This window comes from Lynx canadensis, chromosome X (assembly GCF_007474595.2).
Source record: "Lynx canadensis isolate LIC74 chromosome X, mLynCan4.pri.v2, whole genome shotgun sequence".
Classification (NCBI taxonomy): domain Eukaryota; kingdom Metazoa; phylum Chordata; class Mammalia; order Carnivora; family Felidae; genus Lynx; species Lynx canadensis.
Window position 1 is genome coordinate 53,549,777 of NC_044321.2, and position 25,322 is coordinate 53,575,098.

At 37.9% G+C, this 25,322-nt stretch overlaps 1 protein-coding gene across 1 annotated transcript in view; it reads right to left on the bottom strand.

Moving 5' to 3' along the window:
- The window catches only part of OPHN1 (oligophrenin 1), a 621,295-nt gene that overhangs the window by 54,907 nt on the left and 541,066 nt on the right, over nt 1-25,322 (bottom strand). The gene's annotated exons all lie outside the window — the stretch shown is intronic.

Below are 25,322 nucleotides of genomic sequence, written 5' to 3' on the forward strand. Positions count from 1 at the left end.
TAAAAAGGACTTAAGAGTTTCCGATCAATTATAATTCTATTCTTTTTTAAAAATTTTTAAAATGTTTTTATTTCTTTTTGAAACAGAGAGAGAGCATGAGCAGGGGAGGGGCAGAGAGAGAGGGAGACCCAGAATCCAAAGCAGGCTCCAGGCTCTGAGCTGTCAGCACAGAGCTGGCGCGGGGTTCGAACTCATGGACTGTGAAATCATAACCCGAGCTGAAGGAGGATGCCTAACCGACTGGGCCACCCAGGCACCCCTATAATTCTATTCTCTTTAAAGTGACACCAATTAATCCTTAACTATTTATATTCCTCTCAAAAGTAATTTGTTAAATTCTCTTAAATTTCAAGTTAATACACTTAACAGAATTTAACTTCATTCTCCATCCTCATAAACTCCCAACTCTAATGAAAGCCAAGGGTATTCTCCTAAGACAAATTAACCAACACAAATACATGCAAAATTTTAACAACTAATTTTAAGAGATTCATAGCTTCCCTTAAAGCTGTTACTCCCTAATTTAGAACTCCTGCTCTAAGGAAAGTGGCACCTTTCTTCATAGTAGAAACCCTAGATCAGAGTGTAGTCATTAATAACAGGTTCTAGATGGCTAAATGAGACTTGAGAACTATGTCAAGCAGTTGTAATACATGCATCTTATTTATATCCTGATTTTTTTTTAAAAAAATGACAGGAAAATTTGAACACTGACTGGACAGTGATCTTAAGGAATTACTGTTTGCTTTTCTTTCAGGTACAATGATGGTATTGTAATTTTGGTTTAAAAAGGTCTTTATCTTTTAGAGATATATACTGAAACATTTATGGATAAAGTGACATGAGGCCTTGTTTGGGGATGTGGGTGGGGTATAGATGAAACAAGAATGGGCATATGGTGGTAAATGTTAAAGCTGTGTGATAAGCACCGGGGAGTATGTTATACTTTTTTTTTTTTAAGTTCAGTTTATGTTTTAAACTCTCCATAGTAAAATGTTAAAAGAAATGCAGGCTTTGGAATCAAGTGGCCAAGTCTGAATCTCAGTTCTGCTTCCTATCAACTGTAGGACATTTGGCAAGTCCATGATCTCTCTATACCTCAAGTTTTCTCCTCAGTATAATGGGAATAATAATAGTACCTACCTCATGAGGTAGTAGTCAGGGTTACATGAGATGGTATACTTATTTCAGTGTGTGGTACATAATAAATACTCTAATTGCTAGTCATTACTTATGCTATTATGCTCCAATTAGGCAGTGAGGCAAGAGTTTTTATGTGAGAAAGAAGGGCTAAGTTTTGCTGCAAAGACTTTTCCCTCCAGAGAGCTTTCTTCTATTTGAGAACCTGTTACCAATCACTCCTGTTACCATTATAGGGATCAGGGCCAAAAGGATTCCCTTTATAGTTTCCCTACTTTGTCCCAAGGTAGATAAATAGTCCCACTTTCATAAGCCTAGCACTAGGACATTAAAAAAAAATCAGATTAGAGCATTCAAACAAAAATTTACTGAAGGCTTACAACTAATAGGGACATAAGCACAAGAGAGACATGTAACTAGATCATATGCTTCTGGGACATGCCTTGTGGCAGAGGCTACCTGTACACCTCCAGCACTTAGGAGTAATCTTAAGCACATTTACCCTCTCAAAACAATGAAGTGAACAGTGACATGAATTTCTTCTTTCAGGTGCTTTAGGCCCAACATCTCATTTACATGTTTCTATTTGAATACTTTCTTCTAGTATAAAGACCCTAGGAAATTTCACCCCTGCTCTACTTTAGAAGACAACAGGGATGGACTGTGCCCTACAGGACATAACAGCATTATTGCCATCTTAATACAGTACAAGAGGTCCAATGTCATAAAGATGAGCCACATATACAGTCTCACAGAGGCCACTACCTTCTACATAGGAAAGGATATTTTTCTGATTCAAGGAAATAGGGGATAGAATGATAGTAGCAATGGGGACTTTGGAACTAGACCCTCCGCCAAGGGAAAATATTTCCAGGTTCTGGGATATGCTGAATAATAATGACAAAATGGTAGTGATGATAATAATGACTGTGATGGTAATGGTAACAGATACCATTATTTGGGCACTTTCTCTGCGCCAGACCCTGTTCTAAGTGCTTTACATGGATTATCTCACCATTATTTTCAAAACTGCTCTATAAAGTAGTGAACTCTTTATTAGTCCTACTTTACAGATAAGGAATCTAAGGCACTGGGAAGATCAGTGTCACAAAATTAACGTGGCAGAGCCAATTTTCAAAGCTAGAAGTTTGTTTCTAGAGTTCACACTCTTTCTGAAGAGAGAGTTTATTGCTCTCGTCAGGTAAAAAGTGTTCAGTATCATTCCCTTTCTTTAGCTAGTCATCTATTTCCACCAGAAAACACATAGCCCGCTTCATAAACTGCAGAAAACTGAGAGTGAATCAGGAAAGACAGGGAGGCCTCACAAATAGGCAAGTAGCCAACTGGGGCCCTCTCTTCTACGTGTGGGTAAGTGGTAGGGAGAAGCTTTGAGATGTATCATACTAGTATAGCAGGAGAAATATATCAATTATTATAATACAAGTAGAATCATGCAAATAAGTGCTATGAGGAGGACAGTGCTAATTCTACTTGGAGGGGCTGAAGAAGATCTTTCAAAAGGAGTAACATTTGAGTTGGGCCTTGAAGGATTACAATAGGTAGAAAACGAGGGAAAGGGAACTTCAGACAGAACACCTTAGAGGAGTGAAAGATCATAGTTTGCCTAAGAAAATGTAAACTAAGAGTAAAGTTTAGTGTGGTTTGAGCATAGGAACCAATTTTAGATAAGTGTGGGTAGTTGGAGATGAGGTTGTTAAGGTGGGTTGGGGCTGTATCATGAAGGCAATGAATGAATGCCATGAGTATGAACTTTATCACTGGGCTGAAGTGAGTATGACCACAGGGAAGTGGTATTATCAAATGCATTTTTAGAATATCCCTTTAGGTTTATTATTAAAAGTTGACTAGACTAGAGAGACTGAGGTAGGGAGACCAGATAGGATACTACTGATGAGAAGGATCTAAATTAGAATATCAGCAGCAAAGAGAGATAGATTCAAGAGATATTAAAGAGGGAGAACGGACAGTGCTTAGATATGGAGGTGCGAAGGAGTCCATGATGTTAGTGAGCAGACTCATTGAAATACTTTATACAAGAGGAATAACAAGTTTGGGGGTAAGATAATAGGGGTAAAGCACAGTGGTGAATAAAAGGATTTGGTGCCTTCTCAGAAGAGTGTTTAGACATTATACAGTAGACAAATGAGCTCTGGAATGAGATGGATGCAAATTGCTGCACTGTTGTTTAGAAGTAATGTGGATTGGGCAAAATACTTTCCCTCTGAGCATCCAAGGACCTCACTATAAAATGGATCTCAATTTACCAGCCTCAAATGGGAGGTGATAAGAATTAAAGGAGTATAAATTCATGTCTACTTATGATGGAAAGAATTAAAAAGATAACAAGATATGTAAGCTAAGTGTCTATTAAAGGATGAATGAATACAGAAAATGTGATATATATATATATATATATATATATATATATATATATTCACATATGTGAATACTATTCAGCCTTAAAAAAGAAAGATATCCTGGGGCTCCTGGATGGCTCAGTCGGTTGAGCATCCGACTTCAGCTCAGGTCATGATCTCGCAATTTGTGAGTTTGAGCCCCGCATCTGGCTCTGTGCTGACCGCTGAGAGCCTGTAGCCTGCTTTGGATTCTGTGTCTCCTTCTCTCTCTGCCCCTCCCCCACTTGTTCTCTGTCTATCAAAAAAATAAAATAAAAAAAGAAAGATATCCTGCCATTTGCAATGATATGGATAAACCTGGAAGATATTATGCTAAAGGGAATAAGGCAGACACAAAGAAAAAAACTGCATGATCTCATTTATATGTAGAATCTAAAAAACTCAAACGTATAGAATTGCATTGAGCCTGTAGATATCTATGGGTAGTATGGACATTTTAACAATATTAATGTTTTTAATACATAAACACAAAATATCTTTCCACTTATTTGTGTCTTCTTCAATTTATTTATCAATGTCTTCTAATTTTCAGTGCATAGGTCTTCAACTCCTTGGTTTAATTTTTTTATTAAGTATTTTTTGAGGCTACTGTAAATGGGAAGGTTTTTAAAATTTCTTGTTACTGAGTTTTAGGACTTCCTTATATATTTTGGATATTAACCCCTTAACAGATATATGGCTTGCAAATATCATTTATTATGTAGGTTCTCTTCACTCTGTTGTTTCTTTGCTGTGCATAAGCTTACACAGGTCTTCAACTCCTTGGTTAAACTTTTTCCTAAATATTTTTGATGCTATTGTAAACGGGATGGTTTTCTTAATTCTTTTTTACTTTTTTCTTTTTGGATAGTTAATTGTTAGTATGTAACACAAGTGAATTTTGTATACTGATTTTGTACGCTACACTTTACTGAATTTTCTTATTAGTTCTAACAATCTTTTGGTGGAGTGTTTAGACTTTTTTTCTATATAAAATCATATCATCCAGGGGCGCTTGGGTGGCTCAGTCAGTTAAGCGACTGACTTCAGCTCAAGTCATGATCTCACAGTTTGTGGGTTTGAGCCCTGCATCAGGCTCTGTGCTGACAGCTCAGATCCTGGAGCCTGCTTTGAATTCTGTGTCTCCCTCTCTCTCTGCCCCTCCCCAACTTGTGCTCTGTCTCTCTCTCTCTCTCTCTGTCTCTCTGTCTCTCTCAAAAATAAATAAACATTAAAATAAAATTTAAAATCATATCATCTACAGATAATTTTACTTCTTCCTTTCTTGTTTGGACACTTATATTTTTTCTTTTTCTTGACTAACTTCTCTGGCTAGAACTACAAGTATTATGCTGAATAAAAGTGGACACAGTAGACATCCTTGTTCCTGATCTTAGAAGAAAAGCTTCCAGCTTTTCAACTTTGAATATAATGTTAGCTGTGAGTTTGTCATATATGGCCTTTTTGATATTGAAGTACATTCTTTCTACACCTAATTTTTTGACAATCGTTATCATGAAATAATATTGATGAATATGCTTTTTCTGGATATATTGAAATTATCATATAATTTTTATCCTTCGGTCTATCAATGTGATGTGTCACATTTATGGTTTGTTATATAGAACTGTCCTTGTATCCATCCTAGGGATAAATCTCCATTGACCATGGTGTAAGATCCTTTTAATCTGTTGCTGAATTCAGTTTTCTAGTATTAATGTTGAGGATTTTTGCATCTATGTTCATCAGGGTTACTGACCTACAGTTTTCCTGTTTCATATTGTCCTCATTTGGCTTTGGTATCAATGTAATGCTGACCTCATAAAAAGAGATATGATTATTCCCTCTTCTTAAAGTTTTTGTAATGGTTTAAGAAGGATTGGTATTAATTCTTCATTAATGTTTGGTAGAATTTTCCAGTGAAGACATTTGACTGTGAAACTTTTCTTGGTTGGGAGGTTTTTGATTGCTGATTTAATTTTCTTACTCATTATTGGTCCGGTCAGATTTCTTATTTCTTCATACTTCAGTCTTGGTAGCTTGTATGTTTCTAGAAATTTAGCCATTTCTTCTAGGTTATCCAATTTGTTGGCATTTAATTATTCACAGGTATCTCTTTAGGATTCTTTAGATTTCTGTGGTATTAGTTATAATGACTCCTCTTTTATTTATAATTTTATTTGAGCCTACTCTTTTTTCTTAGTCTAAATAAATGTCAATTTTGTTTATCTTGTAAAAAAACACTTAATTTCTTTGAATTATTTTTCTATTTTTTTCTGGTCTTTATTCCCTTTATTTTCACTGTGATATTTACTTTCCCCTTTCTTCTGCCACCTTTGGCTTTATTTTGTCCTTTTTTCTAGTTCCTTGAAATTTAAAGCTAGGTTGTCTATTTGTGATTTTCTTTTTTCTTAATGTAGGCGTTTGACACTATAAACTTCCTTCTTAGAACAGCTTTCACTTTATCCCATAAGCTTTTGTATATGTATTTCTATTTTTATTTGTCTCATGATAATTTTTGTATTCCAATTTGATTTATTCTTTAATTGGTTTCCAAATATTTGTAATTTTATTCTATTTTTCCCCAGTTATTTATTTCTAGTTTCATACCATTTTGGTCAGAAAAGATACGTGGTACAACTTCAACCTTCTTAAATTTGTTAGGCTTTGTTTGGTGGCCCAACATATAATCTATCCTGGAGAATGTTCTGTGTGTGCTTTAAGAATGTGTATTCTTCTGCTGTTGAGTGGAATGTTAGGCATAGGTCTTTTAGGTCCATGTGGTCTATATTGTTGTTCAAGTCAACTACTTCCTTATTTTCCATATGAATGAGCATTTTTAAAAGTAAGTTATTAAAATCCCCTACTATTATTTTATTGTTCTATTTCCCTCTTTATTTCTGTTAATATTTGCTTTGCATTGGATATTGTGTATATATGTATTTACAATAGCTATATCCTTTGATAAATGACATAATAATTACTATATAATGACCATTTTTTTCTCTTTTGACAGTTTTTGACATATAGTTCATTTTTCCTTATATATAGGTATTGTCATTCTTACTCTTTTGTGATTAACACTTACATAGAATACCATTTCTAGTCCTTCATTTTTAGCCTATTTGTGTTCCTAATGCTAAAGTGAACCTCTTGTGGCCAAAATAGAGTTGAATCTTATTTTTTAATCTACTCAGACACTGTGTCTTTAATTGGAGAATGTAATCCATTTCCATTTAAAGTAACTACAGGCATAGCAGATATATTGCAGGTTTGGTTCCAGACCACTGAAATAAAGTGAATATTACAAGTAAAGCAAGTCAAATAAATATTTTGCTTCTCAGTACATAGAGAAGCTATGTTCATACTACACTACATTATATGCAATATACATATACATATGCACTACATTATGTGCAATGGCATTATGTCTAAAAAGACAATGTGCATACCTTAATTTAAAAAGATTTGATTGAAGGAGGAGGGGAAGATGGCGGCGTAGGAGGACGCTGGGCTCACCGCGCGTCCTGCTGATCACTTAGATTCCACCTACACCTGCCTAAATAACCCAGAAAACCGCCAGAGGATTAGCAGAACGGAGTCACCAGACCCAAGCGCAGACGAGAGGCCCACGGAAGAGGGTAGGAAGGGCGGCGAGGCGGTGCGCACTCCACGGACTGGCGGAAGGGAGCCGGGGCGGAGGGGCGGCTCGCCAGCCAAGCAGAGCCCCCGAGTCCGGCTTGCAAAAGCGGAGGGGCCTGATGGACTGTGTTCCGACAGCAAGCGCGACTTAGCGTCTGGGAGGTCATAAGTTAACAGCTCTGCTCGGAAAGCGGGAAGGCTGGAGGACAAAGGGAGGGTGAGCTGCGGAGCCCCCGGACGACAGAGCTCAGTTTGGCGGGGAACAAAGGCGCTCGCCAGCGCCATCTCCCTCGCCAAAATCCCAAAGGGAACCGGTTCCGGCCAGGGAAATTGCTCGCTCTGCTCAAACACCCAACTCTGTGCTTCTGTGGAGCCAAACCTCCTGCAGCGGATCTGACTCCCTCCGGCTGCCACAGGGCCCCTCCTGAAGTGGATCACCTAAGGAGAAGCAAGCAAAGCCTGCCCCCCCTGCCACCTTGCACCTTGCCTACCCACCCCAGCTAATACGCCAGATCCCCAGCATCACAAGCCTGGCAGTGTGCAAGTAGCCCAGAGAGGCCACGCCACCCCACAGTGAATCCCGCCCCTAGGAGAGGGGAAGAGAAGGCACACACCAGTCTGACTGTGGCCCCAGCGGTGGGCTGGGGGCAGACATCAGGTCGGACTGCGGCCCCGCCCACCAACTCCAGTTATACACCACAGCACAGGGGAAGTGCCCTGCAGGTCCTCACCACACCAGGGACTATCCAAAATGACCAAGTGGAAGAATTCCCCTCAGAAGAATCTCCAGGAAATAACAACAGCTAATGAGCTGATCAAAAAGGATTTAAATAATATAACAGAAAGTGAATTTAGAATAATAGTCATAAAATTAATCGCTGGGCTGGAAAACAGTATACAGGACAGCAGAGAATCTCTTCCTACAGACATCAAGGGACTAAGGAACAGTCACGAGGAGCTGAAAAACGCTTTAAATGAAATGCAAAACAAAATGCAAACCACCACGGCTCGGATGGAAGAGGCAGAGGAGAGAATAGGTGAACTAGAAGATAAAGTTATGGAAAAAGAGGAAGCTGAGAAAAAGAGAGATAAAAAAATCCAGGAGTATGAGGGGAAAATTAGAGAACTAAGTGATACACTAAAAAGAAATAATATACGCATAATTGGTATTCCAGAGGAGGAAGAGAGAGGGAAAGGTGCTGAAGGGGTACTTGAAGAAATTATAGCTGAGAACTTCCCTGAACTGGGGAAGGAAAAAGGCATTGAAATCCAAGAGGCACAGAGAACTCCCTTCAGACGTAACTTGAATCGATCTTCTGCACGACATATCATAGTGAAACTGGCAAAATACAAGGATAAAGAGAAAATTCTGAAAGCAGCAAGGGGTAAACGTGCCCTCACATATAAAGGGAGACCTATAAGACTCGTGACGGATCTCTCTTTTGAAACTTGGCAGGCCAGAAAGAATTGGCACGAGATTTTCAGTGTGCTAGACAGAAAAAATATGCAGCCGAGAATCCTTTATCCAGCAAGTCTGTCATTTAGAATAGAAGGAGAGATAAAGGTCTTCCCAAACAAACAAAAACTGAAGGAATTTGTCACCACTAAACCAGCCCTACAAGAGATCCTAAGGGGGACCCTGTGAGACAAAGTACCAGAGACATCACTACAAGCATAAAACATACAGACATCACAATGACTCTAAACCCGTATCTTTCTTTTTTTTTTTTTCAACGTTTTTTATTTATTTTTGGGACAGAGAGAGACAGAGCATGAACGGGGGAGGGGCAGAGAGAGAGGGAGACACAGAATCGGAAACAGGCTCCAGGCTCCGAGCCATCAGCCCAGAGCCTGACGCGGGGCTCGAACTCACAGACCGCGAGATCGTGACCTGGCTGAAGTCGGACGCTTAACCGACTGTGCCACCCAGGCGCCCCAACCCGTATCTTTCTATAATAACACTGATGTAAATGGATTAAATGCACCAACCAAAGACATAGGGTATCAGAATGGATAAAAAAACAAGACCCATCTATTTGCTGTCTACAAGAGACTCATTTTAGACCTGAGGACACCTTTAGATTCAGAGTGAGGGGATGGAGAACTATTTATCATGCTACTGGAAGCCAAAAGAAAGCTGGAGTAGCCATACTTATATCAGACAAACTAGACTTTAAATTCAAGGCTGTAACAAGAGATGAAGAAGGACATTATATAATAGTTACAGGGTCTATCCATCAGGAAGAGCTAACAATTATAAATGTCTATGCGCCGAATACCGGAGCCCCCAAATATATAAAACAATTACTCATAAACAGAAGCAACCTTATTGATAAGAATGTGGTAATTGCAGGGGACTTTAACACCCCACTTACAGAAATGGATAGATCATCTAGACACACGGTCAATAAAGAAACAAGGGCCCTGAATGAGACATTGGATCAGATGGACTTGACAGATATATTTAGAACTCTGCATCCCAAAGCAACAGAATATACTTTCTTCTCGAGTGCACATGGAACATTCTCCAAGATAGATCATATACTGGGTCACAAAACAGCCCTTCATAAGTTTACAAGAATTGAAATTATACCATGCATACTTTCAGACCACAATGCTATGAAACTTGAAATCAACCACAGGAAAAAGTCTGGAAAACCTCCAAAAGCATGGAGGTTAAACAACACCCTACTAACGAATGAGTGGGTCAACCAGACAATTAGAGAAGAAATCGAAAAATATATGGAAACAAACGAAAATGAAAAGACAACAATCCAAACGCTTTGGGACGCAGCGAAGGCAGTCCTGAGAGGAAAATACATTGCAATCCAGGCCTATCTCAAGAAACAAGAAAAATCCCAAATACAAAATCTAACAGCACACCTAAAGGAAATAGAAGCAGAACAGCAAAGGCAGCCTAAACCCAGCAGAAGAAGAGAAATAATAAAGATCAGAGCAGAAATAAACAATATAGAATCTAAAAAAAACTGTAGAGCAGATCAACGAAACCAAGAGTTGGTTTTTTGAAAAAATAAACAAAATTGACAAACCTCCAGCCAGGCTTCTCAAAAAGAAAAGGGAGATGACCCAAATAGATAAAATCATGAATGAAAATGGAATTATTACAACCAATCCCTCAGAGATACAAACAATTATCAGGGAATACTATGAAAAATTATATGCCAACAAATTGGACAACCTGGAAGAAATGGACAAATTCCTGAACACCCACACTCTTCCAAAACTCAATCAGGAGTAAATAGAAAACTTGAACAGACCCATAACCAGCGAAGAAATTGAATCGGTTATCAAAAATCTCCCAACAAATAAGAGTCCAGGACCAGATGGCTTCCCAGGGGAGTTCTACCAGACATTTACAGCAGAGATCATACCTATCCTTCTCAAGCTATTCCAAGAAATAGAAAGGGAAGGAAAACTTCCAGACTCATTCTATGAAGCCAGTATTCCTTTGATTCCTAAACCAGACAGAGACCCAGTAAAAAAAGAGAACTACAGGCCAATATCCCTGATGAATATGGATGCAAAAATTCTCAATAAGATACTAGCAAATCGAATTCAACAGCATATAAAAAGAATTATTCACCATGATCAAGTGGGATTCATTCCTGGGATGCAGGGCTGGTTCAACATTCGCAAATCAATCAACGTGATACATCACATTAACAAAAAAAAAGAGAAGAACCATATGATCCTGTCAATCGATGCAGAAAAGGCCTTTGACAAAATCCAGCACCCTTTCTTAATAAAAACCCTTGAGAAAGTCGGGAGAGAAGGAACATACTTAAAGATCATAAAAGCCATTTATGAAAAGCCCACAGCTAACATCATCCTCAACGGGGAAAAACTGAGAGCTTTTTCCCTGAGATCAGGAACACGACAGGGATGCCCACTCTCACCGCTGTTGTTTATCATAGTGCTGGAAGTTCTAGCATCAGCAATCAGACAACAAAAGGAAATCAAAGGCATCAAAATTGGCAAAGATGAAGTCAAGCTTTCGCTTTTTGCAGATGACATGATATTATACATGGAAAATCCGATAGACTCCACCAAAAGTCTGCTAGAACTGATACATGAATTCAGCAAAGTTGCAGGATACAAAATCAATGTCCAGAAATCAGTTGCATTCTTATACACTAACAATGAAGCCACAGAAAGACAAATAAAGAAACTGATCCCATTCACAATTGCACCAAGAAGCATAAAATACCTAGGAATAAATCTAACCAAAGATGTAAAGGATCTGTATGCTGAAAACTATAGAAAGCTTATGAAGGTAATTGAAGAAGATTTAAAGAAATGGAAAGACATTCCCTGCTCATGGATTGGAAAAATAAATATTGTCAAAATGTCAATACTACCCAAAGCTATCTACACATTCAATGCAATCCCAATCAAAATTGCACCAGCATTCTTCTCGAAATTAGAACAAGCAATCCTAAAATTCATATGGAACCACAAAAGGCCCCGAATAGCCAAAGGAATTTTGAAGAAGAAGACCAAAGCAGGAGGCATCACAATCCCAGACTTTAGCCTCTACTACAAAGCTGTCATCATCAAGACAGCATGGTATTGGCACAAAAACAGACACACAGACCAATGGAATAGAATAGAAACCCCAGAACTAGACCCACAAACGTACGGCCAACTCATCTTTGACAAAGCAGGAAAGAACATCCAATGGAAAAAAGACAGCCTCTTTAACAAATGGTGCTGGGAGAACTGGACAGCAACATGCAGAAGGTTGAAACTAGACCACTTTCTCACACCATTTACAAAAATAAACTCAAAATGGATAAAGGACCTAAATGTGAGACAGGAAACCATCAAAACCTTAGAGGAGAAAGCAGGAAAAGACCTCTCTGACCTCAGCCGTAGCAATCTCTTCCTCGACACATCCCCAAAGGCAAGGGAATTAAAAGCAAAAGTGAATTACTGGGACCTTATGAAGATAAAAAGCTTCTGCACAGCAAAGGAAACAACCAACAAAACTAAAAGGCAACCAACGGAATGGGAAAAGATATTTGCAAATGACATATCGGACAAAGGGCTAGTATCTAAAATCTATAAAGAGCTCACCAAACTCTACACCCGAAAAACAAATAATCCAGTGAAGAAATGGGCAGAAAACATGAATAGACACTTCTCTAAAGAAGACATCCAGATGGCCAACAGGCACATGAAAAGATGTTCAGCGTCGCTCCTTATCAGGGAATTACAAATCAAAACCACACTCAGGTATCACCTCACGCCAGTCAGAGTGGCCAAAATGAACAAATCAGGAGACTATAGATTCTGGAGAGGATGTGGAGAAACGGGAACCCTCTTGCACTGTTGGTGGGAATGCAAATTGGTGCAGCCGCTCTGGAAAGCAGTGTGGAGGTTCCTCAGAAAATTAAAAATAGACCTATCCTATGACCCAGCAATAGCACTGCTAGGAATTTATCCAAGGGATACAGGAGTACTGATGCATAGGGGCACTTGTACCCCAATGTTCATAGCGGCACTCTGAACAATAGCCAAATTATGGAAAGAGCCTAAATGTCCATCAACTGATGAATGGATAAAGAAATTGTGGTATATATACACAATGGAATACTATGTGGAAATGAGAAAGAATGAAATATGGCCCTTTGTAGCAACGTGGATGGAACTGGAGAGTGTGATGCTAAGTGAAATAAGCCATACAGAGAAAGACAGATACCATATGGTTTCACTGTTATGTGGATCCTGAGAAACTTAACAGGAACCCATGGGGGAGGGGAAGGAAACAAAAAAAAAAGAGGTTAGAGTGGGAGAGAGCCAAAGCATAAGAGACTGTTAAAAACTGAGAACAAACTGAGGGTTGATGGGGGGTGGGAGGGAGGGAGGGTGGGTGATGGGTATTGAGGAGGGCACCTTTTGGGATGAGCACTGGGTGTTGTATGGAAACCAATTTGTCAATAAATTTCATATATATATAAAAAAAATAAAATAAAAAAATAAAAAAATAAAAAAAAATAAAAAAAATAAAAATATTTTATTGAAGTGACTCACTGAGTAGAAGGGAAAGACCATAAATAAAAGTATGAAAAATTAGTATATCGGTAAAAATCAGTCAAGGGATTCACAAAATAATAGGATGTAAAATATGATACCAGATACCTAAAATGTTGGGAGGAGAGGAGTAAAGAATGGGTTCAAACTTAAGTGATGATCAAGTTAATATAGACTGCTATATGCAGAAGAGGTTATATATACAAAGGTAAGGTAAACATATATCAAAAACCACCAATAACTATGCACACAATAAAGAGAAGTGAACCCAAGTATATCACTAAAGGAAACCATGAAAGAGCAAAAGAAGAATGGATCAGAGAAATAACTCCAAAACAAGTTACAAAATGGCACTAAATACATATCTATCAATAATTACTTTGAATGTAAGTAGACTAAATGCTCCAATCAAAAGAAATAGTGTAGAAAAATGGATTAAAAAAACCAAGACCCATCTATATGCTGCCTACAAGAAATTCATTTCATACCTAAAGACATCTGTAGATTGAAAATGAGGGGATAGAGAAATATTTATCATTAAAATAGATGTCAAAAGGAAGCCATAGTAGCAGTACTTATATCAGACAAAATAGACTTTAAAAAAGACTGTAACAAGAGACAAACAAGGACACTAAATAATAATAAAGGGGACCATCCAACAAGAGGATATAACAATTACGAATATGCACCCAACATGAGAGGGACTAAATACTTGAAACAGTTAACAACAAAGGAACAAATCAATAGTATTACAATAATAGTAGGGTACTTTAAAACCACACTTATATCACTGGACAGATTATCCAATTAGAAAATCAACAAAGAAATCGTGGCTTTGAATGACACAGTGAATGAGATGGACATAACAGATATATTCAGAACATTCCACAAAAATAAAATACCAGAATACACATTCTTTTCAAGTGAACATGGGGCATTCTCCAGAATAAATCACATATTTTGCCAAGTGCATATAGAACATTCTCCAGAATAGATCACATATTATGCCACAAAACAAGTCTCAACAAATTAAAAATGATTTAAGTCATATGATGTATCTTTTCTGACAATGCTATGAAATTAAAAATCAATCAAAAGAGAAAATCTGGAAAGAGCACAAATACATGGAGGTTAAATAATATACTACTAACCAATAAATGGGTCAACCAATAGATCAAAAAAGAAATAAAAAATTACATGGAAACAAATGAAAATGAAACACAACAGTCCAAAAATCATTGGGATGTAGCAAAAGCAGTTCTAAGAGGGAAGTTTAGTGCAATACAGGCCTGTCTCTAAAAGACAAATACTCAAATAAACAACCTAACTCTACATATAAAGGGGCTAGAAAAAGAGGAAATAAAACCAAAACCCTAGCAGAAAGAAGGAAACAAAGATTAGAGCAGATACAAATGATATAGAAAAAAAAAAAACTAAAAAAAAAAAACCCTATAGAACAGATCAATGGTTCTTTGAAAAGAAAATCAAAAATTGGTGAACCTTTTGCCATACTCATCAGAAAAAAAGAGAGACAGAGAGAGAGAAAGGTCTCAAATAAATAAAACAATAAATGATGGAGGAGAAAGAGCAACCAACACCACAGAAATACCAACAAATGTCAGAGAATATTATGAGAAACTATATGCCAACAAATTGAACAACCTAGAGGAAATAGATAAATTCCTAGAAACATATAACCTACCAAAGCTGGATCAGGAAGAAATAGGAAACTGGAAGAGACCCATAACAAGCAAAGAAATTGAATCAGTAATAATAATGATAATAATAATAACCTCCCAAAAAACAGAAGTCCAGGACAAGACAACATTTAAAGAAGAGTTAATACCTATTCTCCAAATACTCCAACAAATAGAAAAGGAAGGTAAACTTCCAAATTCATTCTATGAAGCCAGCATTACCATGGTACCAAAACCAGATAAAGACAGCACAAAAAAGAGAACTACAAACTGATATCTCTGTTGAACATAAATGCAAACATTCTCAACAAAATACTAGCAAACTGAATCCAACAATACATTTAAATAATCATTGACCACTATCAAGGGGGATTTATTCCAAGGACGGTTCAATGGTTCAATATTAGCAAATTAATCAATGTGATACATCACATCAATAGAGGAAAGAACAAAAATCACATGATCATTTCAATAGATGCAGAAAAAAAAACATCTGACAAACTACACACCCATTTGTGAAAACAACAAGAACAACAAACCTCAACAAAGTAGGTCTAAAGGGAACAAACCTCAACATAAAGGTCTCATATGAAAAACTCACAGTGAATATCACACTCAATGGAGGGGGGGACTGAGAGAACTTTTCTCCTAAGATCATGAACAAGACAAGAATCTCCATTCTCACAAATTGTATTTAACATAGTACTAGAAGTCCTAGCCATAGCAGTCAGATGAGAAAAATAAATAAAAGGCATTCAAATTGGTAAGAAGTAAAATTTGCACTGTTTCAAGATGACATGATATTATATAGAGAAAAATCTGAAGACTCCACCAAAAAAACTGCTAGAACTGATAAATAAATTTAGTAAAGTTGCAGGATACAAAATCACTGTTCAGAAAAGTTGATACATTTCCACATAATAATAATGAAGCAGCAGAAGGAAAAATTAAGAAAACAATCCCATTTAAATTTGCGCTCAAAATAATAAAGTAGGTAGGAATAAACTTAGCAAAAGAGATGAAAGCCCTGTACTCTGAAAACTGTAAAACACTGATTAAAGCACTGTTCTTTAGATGACACAAAGAAATGGAAAGACATTCCATGCTTAAGGACTGGAAGAATAAATATTGTTAAAATGTCTATACCACCCAAAACAATCTAGACATTTAATGCAATCCCTAACAAAACATCAGTGGTATTTCTCAAAGAACTGGAACAACCCTAAAATTTATATGGAATCACAAAAGACCCTGAATAGCAGCTACATCCAAAATAATGAAACTGGACCAATTTCTTACACCATAAACAAAAATAAACTCAGCATATATTAAACACTTAATGTGAGACCTGAAATCCTAAAAATCCTAGAAGAGAGCACAGGTAGTAATTTCTCTGACATTGGTCAGTCACAGCATCATTTTTGTAAATATGTCTCCTGAAACAAGGAAAATAAAAGCAAAAATAAAGTATTGGGACTACATAAAAATAAAAGGTGCTGCACAGTGAAGGAAACAATCAGCAAAATTAAAAGGCAACCTGCTGAATGGGAGAAGATATTTGCAAATGACATATTCAAATAAGGGTTAGTATCCAAAATATATAAAGAACTAATACGATTCAACACCTAGAAAACAAATAATCCAATTAAAAATGGGCAGAATAAATGAATAGACATTTCTTCAAAGAAGACACCCAGATGGCCAACAGACACATGAAAAGATGCTCAACATCACTCATCAGGAAAATGCAAATCAAAATTACAATGAGATATCATCTCAAACCTGTCAGAATGGCTAAAATTAAAAATAAAAGAAAGGATTGGCAAGGATGTTCAGAAAAAGGAAACCTCATTCACTGCAGGTGGGAATGCAAACTTGTACAGCCACTGTGGAAAACAGTATGGAGGATCCTCAAAAAGCTAAAAATAGAACTATCCTATGGTCCAGTAATCACACTACTGGGTATTTGTCCAAAGAATACAAAAACACTAATTCAAAGATACATGCACCCTTAAGTTTGTAGCAGCATTATTACAAGAGCAAAATTGTGGAAGCAGCGTAAGTGTCCCTTGATAGATGCATGGATAAGGAAGATGTGGTATATATACACAATGGAATATTACTCAGCCATAAAAGAGAGTGAAATTTTGCCATCTGCAATGATATGGATAGAGCTAGAGAGTATTTTGCTAAGGGAAGTCGGAGTCAGTCGGAGAAAGAAAAATACTATGTGATTTCACTCATTTGTGTAATTTAAGAAACAAAACAATCCAGCAAAGGGAGGGGGAGAGAGAGAAAGAGAGAGAGAGAGGTGCAGGCAAACCAAGCAACAGACTCTTAACTGTAGAGAATAAACTGTTACCAGAGGAGAGGTAGATGGGGGGATGGGTGGAAAAGGTGATTAGGATTAAGGAGTGCACTTGTGATGAGCACCAGGTGTTGTATATAAGTGTTGAATCACTATATTGTACACCTGAAACTAATATAACACTTTATGTTAACTATTTTGGAATTTAAATAAAAACTTAATAAAAAATGCTTTATTGCTTAACAAATGTCAACCATCACATGAGATTTCAGCAAATCATAATCCTTATGCTGGAGGAGAGTCTGGGTTTATTGTTGATGGCTGCTGACTGATCAGGCTGGTGGTTGCTGAAGGTTGGGCTGGCTGTGGCAATTTGTTACTTTTTTTAATATAATTTATTGTCAAGTTAGCTAACATAAAGACTATACAGTAGTTATTGGCTTCGGGAGTAGGTTCCCATGATTCATCACTTACATACAACACAAAGTACTCATACCAACAAGTACCCTCCTCAAAGTCCACTGCCCATTCCCCTCCCCCCCCCGCACCCCCTCCATCAGTCATCAGTTTGTTCTCTATATTTAAGAGTCTCTTATGTTTTGACTCACTCTCAGTTTGTAACTGTTTTTTCCTTCCCTTCCCCCATGGTCTTCTGTTAAAATTCCTCAAATTCCACATATGAGTGAGAACATATGGTATCTGTCTTTCTCTGATTGACTTATTTCACGTAGCATAATACCCTCCAGTTCCATCCACGTTGTTGCAAGTGGCAAGATTTCATCCTTTTTCATTTCCAAGGAGTATTCCATTGTGTGTGTGTGTGTGTGTGTGTGTGTGTACCATACTAATTTTATCCATTCATCAGTTGATGGACATTTGGGCCCTTTCCATAATTTGGCTATTGTTGATAGCACATTGGGGCACCTGTGCCCCTATGAATCAGCACTCCTGTATCCTTTAGATAAATTCCTAGTAGTGCTGGGTCATACAGTAATTCTATATTTAATTTTTACTATTTATTTTTTATTATTTATTTTTAATACTTTGAGGAACCTCCATACTGTTTTCCAGAGTAGTTACACCAGTTTGCATTCCCACCAATAGTGTAAGAGAGTTCCCCTTTCTCCACCTCCTTGCCAACATTTTTTGTTTCATGTGTTCTTAATTTTAGCCATTCTGAAGAAGTGAGAGGTGATATATTTCATTGTAGTTTTGATTTATATTTCCCTGATGATGAGTGACATTGAACATCTTTTCATGTGTCTGTTAGCCATCTGGATGTCTTCTTTGGAAAGGTATCTGTTCATGTCTTCTGGCCATTTCTTCACTGGATTATTTGTTTTGTGGGTGTTGAGTTTGGTAAGTTTGTTATAGATTTTGGATACTAACCCTATATACAATATGTTATTTGCAAATATCTTATCCCATTCCGTTGGTTGCCTTTTAGTTTTGTTGTTTCCTCTGCTGTACAGCTTTGTATCTTGATGAGGTCCCAATAGTTCATTTTTGCTTTTAATTCCCTTGCCTTTGGAGACATGTCAAATAAGAAGCTGCTGTGGCTGGGATAAAGAGGTTGTTGCCTCCTTTCTCCTCCAGGATTTTGTGTTTTCCTGTCTCACATTTAGGTCTTTCATCCGTTTTGAGTTTATTCTTGTTTATGGTGTAAGAAGGTGGTCCAACTTCATTCTTCTGCATCTGCTGTCCCATTCTCCCAGCACCACTTGCTAAGGAGACTCTTTTCCATTGGATATTCTTTCCTGCTTTGTCAAAGATTAGTTGGCCATACATTTGTGGGTCCAATTTTGGGTTATCTATTCTGTTATAGTGGTCTATGAGTCTGTTTTGTGCCCATACCATGCTGTCTCGATGATTATGTCCTTGTAGTACAGGCTAAAGTCCAGGATTTTGATGCTTCTAGCTTTGGTTTCTTTTTCAACATTACTTTGGTGATTTGCGGGGTTTTTTTGGTGGTTCCATACAAATTTTATGATTGTTTGTTCTAGTTATGAGAAGAATGCTGGTGTTATTTTGATTGTGATTGCATTGAATGTGTATATTGCTTTGGGTAGTATTGATATTTTAACAATATTTGTTCTTCCAATCCATGAATGTGGAATGTTTTTCCATTTCTTTGTGTCTTTTTCAATTTCTTTCATAAGTTTTTCTATAATTTCCAGGATACATATCTTTTACCTCTTTGGATAAGTTTATTCCTACGTATTTTATGGTCCTTAGTGCAGTCGTAAATGGAATCAATTCCTTGATATCTCTTTCTGTTGCTTCATTATTGGTGTATAGAAATGCAACAAATTTCTGTAAATTGATTTTATATCCTGCAACTTTGCTGAATCCATGTATCAGTTCTAGTAGTTTTTTTGGTGGAGTCTTTTGAGTTTTCAATGAAGAGTATCATGTAATCTGCAAAAAGTGAAAGTTTGACTTCTTCTTTGACAATTTTGATGCTTTTTATTTCATTTTGTTGTCTGATTGCTGAGGGTAAGACTTCCAACACTATGTTAAACAACAATAGTGAGAGTGGACATCTCTGTCATGTTCCTGATCTCAGGGGGAAAGCTCTCAGTTTTTCCCCATTGAGGATGATATTAGTGGTGGGACTGTCACATATGGCTTTTATGATATTAAGGTATGTTCCTTCTATCCCGACTTTCTCAAGGTTTTTTTTTTTTTATCAAGAAAGGATGCTGTATTTTGTCAAATGCTTTTTATTGCATCTATTGACAGGATGTTTCTTATCTTTTCTTCTACTAATGTGATGCATCACATTGATTGATTTGCAGATATTGAACCATCCCTGCAGCCCAGGAATGAATCCCACATGACCATGGTGAATAATTCTTTTAATATACTGTTGAATTCGATTTGCTACTATCTTCTTCTGAATTTCTGCATCCATGTTCATCAGGGATATTGGCCTGTAATTCTCCTTTTTAGTGGGGTCTTTGTCTGCTTTTGGGAATCAAGGTAATGCTGGCTTCATAGAATGAGTCTGGAAGCTTTCCTTCCATTTCAAGTTTTTGGAACAGCATGAGAAGAACAGGTATTAACTCTGCTTTAAATGTCTGGTAGAATTCCCCTAGGAAGCCATCTGGCCCAGAACTCTTATTTGTTGGGAGACTTGATAACTGATTCAATTTTTTTTGCTGGTTATGGCTTTATTCAAATTTTCTATTTCTTCCCGTTTGAATTTTGTTAGTGTGTGGGTGTCAACGAATTTGTCCATTTCTTCCAGGTTGTCCAGTTTATTGGAATGTAATTTTTCATAGTATTCTCTAATATTTGTTTGTATTTTTGTGGTGTTGGTTGTGATCTCTCCCCTTTCATTAGTGATTTTACCTATTTGGGTTCTCTCTCTTTTCTTTTTGAGAAATCAGGCTAGGGGTTTATCAATTTTGTTTATTCTTTCAAAAAAACACTTATTAGATTCATTGATATGTTCTACTGTTTTCCTGAATTCTATATTGTTTCTGCTCTAATCTTTATTATTTCTCTTCTTCTGCTGGCTTTGGGGTTTCCTTGCTGCTCTGCTTCTAGTTCTTTAGGTGTAAGGTTAGGTTCTGTATCCAAATACAGATTTTTATTGCTTCTTGAGATAGATCTGAATTGTAACATATTTTATTCATAGAATGGCCTTTGCTGCATCCCAAAGTGTTTGGATTGTCATATTTTCATTTTTATTTGCTTCGGTATATGTTTTTAATTTCTTCTTTAATTTCCTGGTTCACCCATTCATTCTTTAATAGGGTGGTCGTTAACTTCCATGAATTTGGAGGCTTACCAAATTTTTTCTTGTTGTTGATTTCATGTTTCATAGTGTTGTGATGTTAAAATATGCATGGTATGATCTCAATCCTCTTATATTTTGTGACCCAGTATGTGATCTATTTTGGAGACTGTTCAATGTGCACTCAAGAAGAATGTATATTCTGCTGCTTTGGGATGAAAAGTTCTGAATATATCTGTCAAGTCCATGTGGTCCAGTTTATCATTCAAGGCCATTGTTTCTTTATTGATTTCCTGCCATATGATCTGTCCATTGTTGTAAGTGGAGTATTAAAGTCACTTACAATTACAGTATTATTATCAATAAGTTTGCTTAGGTTTGTGATTGACATATATTTGGGCTTAAAAGTTGGGGGCATAAACATTTACAGTTATTAGCTCTTATTGATGGATAGACCCCTTAATTATGATATAAGGCCCTTCTTCATCTCTTGTAACAGTCTTTAATTTAAAGTCTAGTTTGTCTGATATAAGTATGGCCATCCTGGCTTTCTTTTGACATCCATTAGCATGACAGATTGTTTTCCATCCCCTCACCTTCAATCTGCAGGTGTCCTCAAGTCTATAATGAGTCTTTTGTAGACTGGCTGTGGGAATTTCTCAAAATAAGACAATCATGAAGTTTGCTGCATTGATTGACATTTCCTTTCACAAACCATTTCTCTTTAACATGCAATGCTCTTTGATGGCATTTTACCCACAGTAGAGCTTATTTTTTTCCTGATAAATATGGAGTTTATTGGTATTGTTTGGTATAACTTTATCCCAATCTGGGCGTGTTAACAATCCTTTAAAAATCATGCTACATTACTTTGGAGGAAGATACCTCCAGCTTAACGTGTTTAATGTCAGATAATTGTAATCTTTTAAAACATTTTTCACTGCCTCTGATTTTTAACACAGTGAGCATCAGTCTAATGTCAATGTGAATGCACATTAACCAGGTAATGGCTTTCTAAAGTGATTCCTTCACAGATAGCAAATGGCATAATCCTGGAACTGTGTATGAGAGGCAAAAGGGAAGCTGCGTGTGCTGCCAATATTTTATGGATTACCTCCCTCTTGTAAGTAGTGCCCACTCTTTTTTTTATTAAAATTTTTTAACGTGTATTTATTTTTGACAGAGAGAGAGACAGAGCATGAGCATGGGAGAGGTAGAGAGAGAGGGAGACACAGAATCCGAAGCAGGTTACAGGCTCTGAGCTGTTAGCATAGAGCCCGACGTGGGGCTTGAGCTCACAGACCGTGAGATCATGACCTGAGCTGAAGTCAGATGCCCAACCGACTGAGCCACCCAGGCACCTCAAGCAGTGTCCACTCTTTGATTAACAATTGCAAATGACCCAACTGGAGAGAACACTCAAGAGAATAAGCAAAGAGAACTGGAAAGCTATGAAAATGCAATGCCTGGCTGAGCCCTGAGGGGCATCCTAGGTTGGATATGTTGATCACAATGACCATGATATTGTTGTACAGAGGCTGACACGGACACCAGGAAGGGGGGACATTGAAGGCAGATGAGAAACGGATGTGACTGCATCCTAGAAACCTCCCAAAACACACTTTGGGTGTTGGTGGGGTTATTTTGTGTGAAACTTGATCTCAATCTGTCTCACACTGAGCTAAGGAAATAAGTATAACAGGGAGTTTTCCTGTTTCTTGATTTCTCCTATATCTGGGTTTACAGTTAGGTGGAAGACAACTTTAAAGTGAACACAGTAAGCTTCCCTATGGTGGTGGTATTCAGAAAGGAAGAATGAAAGAATAAGCTGGCCTGAAACAGTGCACACTAACATGGTCAGGAGAACTTAGAACCCGTGTGAGCATTTTTTACCCAGGGAATGAATGTATTCCTGCTACTTTTCTCTGTTTCATAAATTTCCTGTGGCTTTGGCTCACCACTTTTACATAAGACCATATTGCAAGAGTTGCACGGGCAAACTAATTGCACATTCAGTTTATTACCATATGCAAGTACTGTGCCAATACATTTATGTGGTAAGTAGGAGGCTGAGAATATCCCAAAAGCCCAGGAAGCCATTGGCTGCCAGGTAAGACAATCTCTCAAGGAACTCAGCAGGAGTCATGCTCAGTAAGGGCCACTCACTTATTCAAGACTCCTTGATTAGATCCAATATGTGGAGGGCACCAAAGAAGTCAGTCTATCCTTCTAGTTGACACTCTTCTAGTTAATACAGTTCTTCATGATTTTTCAACCTGTGTCCCCCTGTCAGATACTTTCTTTAACATTAATGGTGACTTCTTTTGCAGACATTCACTTAGCATCTCTTTTAGTCTCTGTGATCTGAAGGCTATTATGTTTCTGGGTCAGAGAGCCTGAGTTGAGGCTCTGGGGATTCAAGCACTGGGTTCCACGGCTCATCTTCTTCTCTGGGGCCATAGATCAGGGCATACCATTGAAAGACAGTCCATCTTCCAACACATCTGAATGCAGGCCACTGACTTCATAGCCATTGTCAGTGGCAGAGACATCAGGTGGCACACCCAATTTGGTATAGGTAAGTCGGGTGGACTCAGACTCCCTGATCCAGCTCTTGTAGTAACAGGACTTGCTGGCATTGACCCAACTCCTACCACAGCTTATGCTCCCATGCTGCCAGTGCGCCCTGTGACTGGAGAGCTCAAGGCTCCGAAGGTGCTTAGCCCCTGTGGTGCATCCCAGGCCCCCAATCAGGTAGCAGTGGCTGTGACTTCAGGTCCCTGTGCCCGCCTGTGCAACAGTCAGGCACCCAGCTCCTCCTGCACTTGCTGCACCTCCCACAGAAGTTCCTTCAAAATTGGACTCAATCCTCTCAAACATTGTCACTACTTTATCAACTAAGTTTATTGATATTCAAAATCCTTTGTTGTCATTTCAAAATCTTTACAGCATCTTCACCATGAATAGATTATCAAGAAACCACTTTCTTTGCTCATCCATAAGAAGCAAATCCTCATCTATTGAAGTTTTTCTTTAAAAAAAAAAAGTTATAATGTTTTATTTATTTTTGAGAGAGAAAGACAGAGAATGAGCAAGGGAGGGGCTGAAACAGAGGGAGACACAGAATCTGAAGCAGGCTCCAGGCTCTGAGCTGTCAGCACAGAGCCCGATGCAGGGCTCAAACTTGTGAACCAAGAGATCATGACCTGAGCCAAAGTCAGGTGTTTAACTGACTGAGCCATCCAGGTGCCCCTCATCTGTTGAAGTTTTATCGTGAGATTGCAGCAATTCAGTCACTTCCAATTATAGTTCTCTTACTATCTCCACCACACCTGCAGTTACTTCCTCCACTGAAATTTTTTTTTTAAAAAATTTTTTTTTTCAACGTTTATTTATTTTTGGGACAGAGAGAGACAGAGCATGAACGGGGGAGGGGCAGAGAGAGAGAGGGAGACACAGAACCGGAAACAGGCTCCAGGCTCTGAGCCATCAGCCCAGAGCCCGACGCGGGGCTCGAACTCCCGGACCGCGAGATCGTGACCTGGCTGAAGTCGGACGCTTAACCGACTGCGCCACCCAGGCGCCCCCCTCCACTGAAATTTTGAACCCTGAAGGGGTTCAAATTGAAATGTCATCCATGAGGGTTGGAATCAACTTCTTTAAAACTCCTGTTAATGTTGACTTTTTGGCCTCTTCCCATGACCAAAAATGTTCTTAATGGCATCTAGAACAGTGTTTTCTTTCCAGAAAGTTTTCAATTTACTTTGCCCAGGTCCGTCAGAAGAATCACTCTGTATGACAGCTATAGCATTACAAATGTATATCTTAAAGAATAAGACTTGAAAGTTAGTATTACTCCTTGATCCAAGGGCTGCAGAATGGATGTCATGTTAGCAGGCATGAAAACAACATAAATCTTATTGTACATCTCTAATATACACAGCTTTTGGGTGACCACTGGATACTGACAATGAGCAGTAGTATTTTGATAGTATTCTTTTTCTCAGTGTATGTCTCAATTGTGGGCTTAAAATACTCAGTAAACCATCTGTTTATAAAAACAGATGTGTCATCCAGACTTTCTTGTTCCATTTATAGCGCACAGGCAGAGTAGATTTAGTGTAATACCGAAGACTGCCTTAGGATTTTTGGAATTGTAAATGAGCATTGGTCTCAACCTAATGGCACCAGCTATATTAGCCCATAACAAGAGTTAGCCTATCTTTTGAAGCCAAGCATTGATTTCTTCTCATCTAGCTATGCTACATGGCATCTCCTTCCAATATAAGGTTGTTTCATCTACACTGAAAATCTGTTGTTTA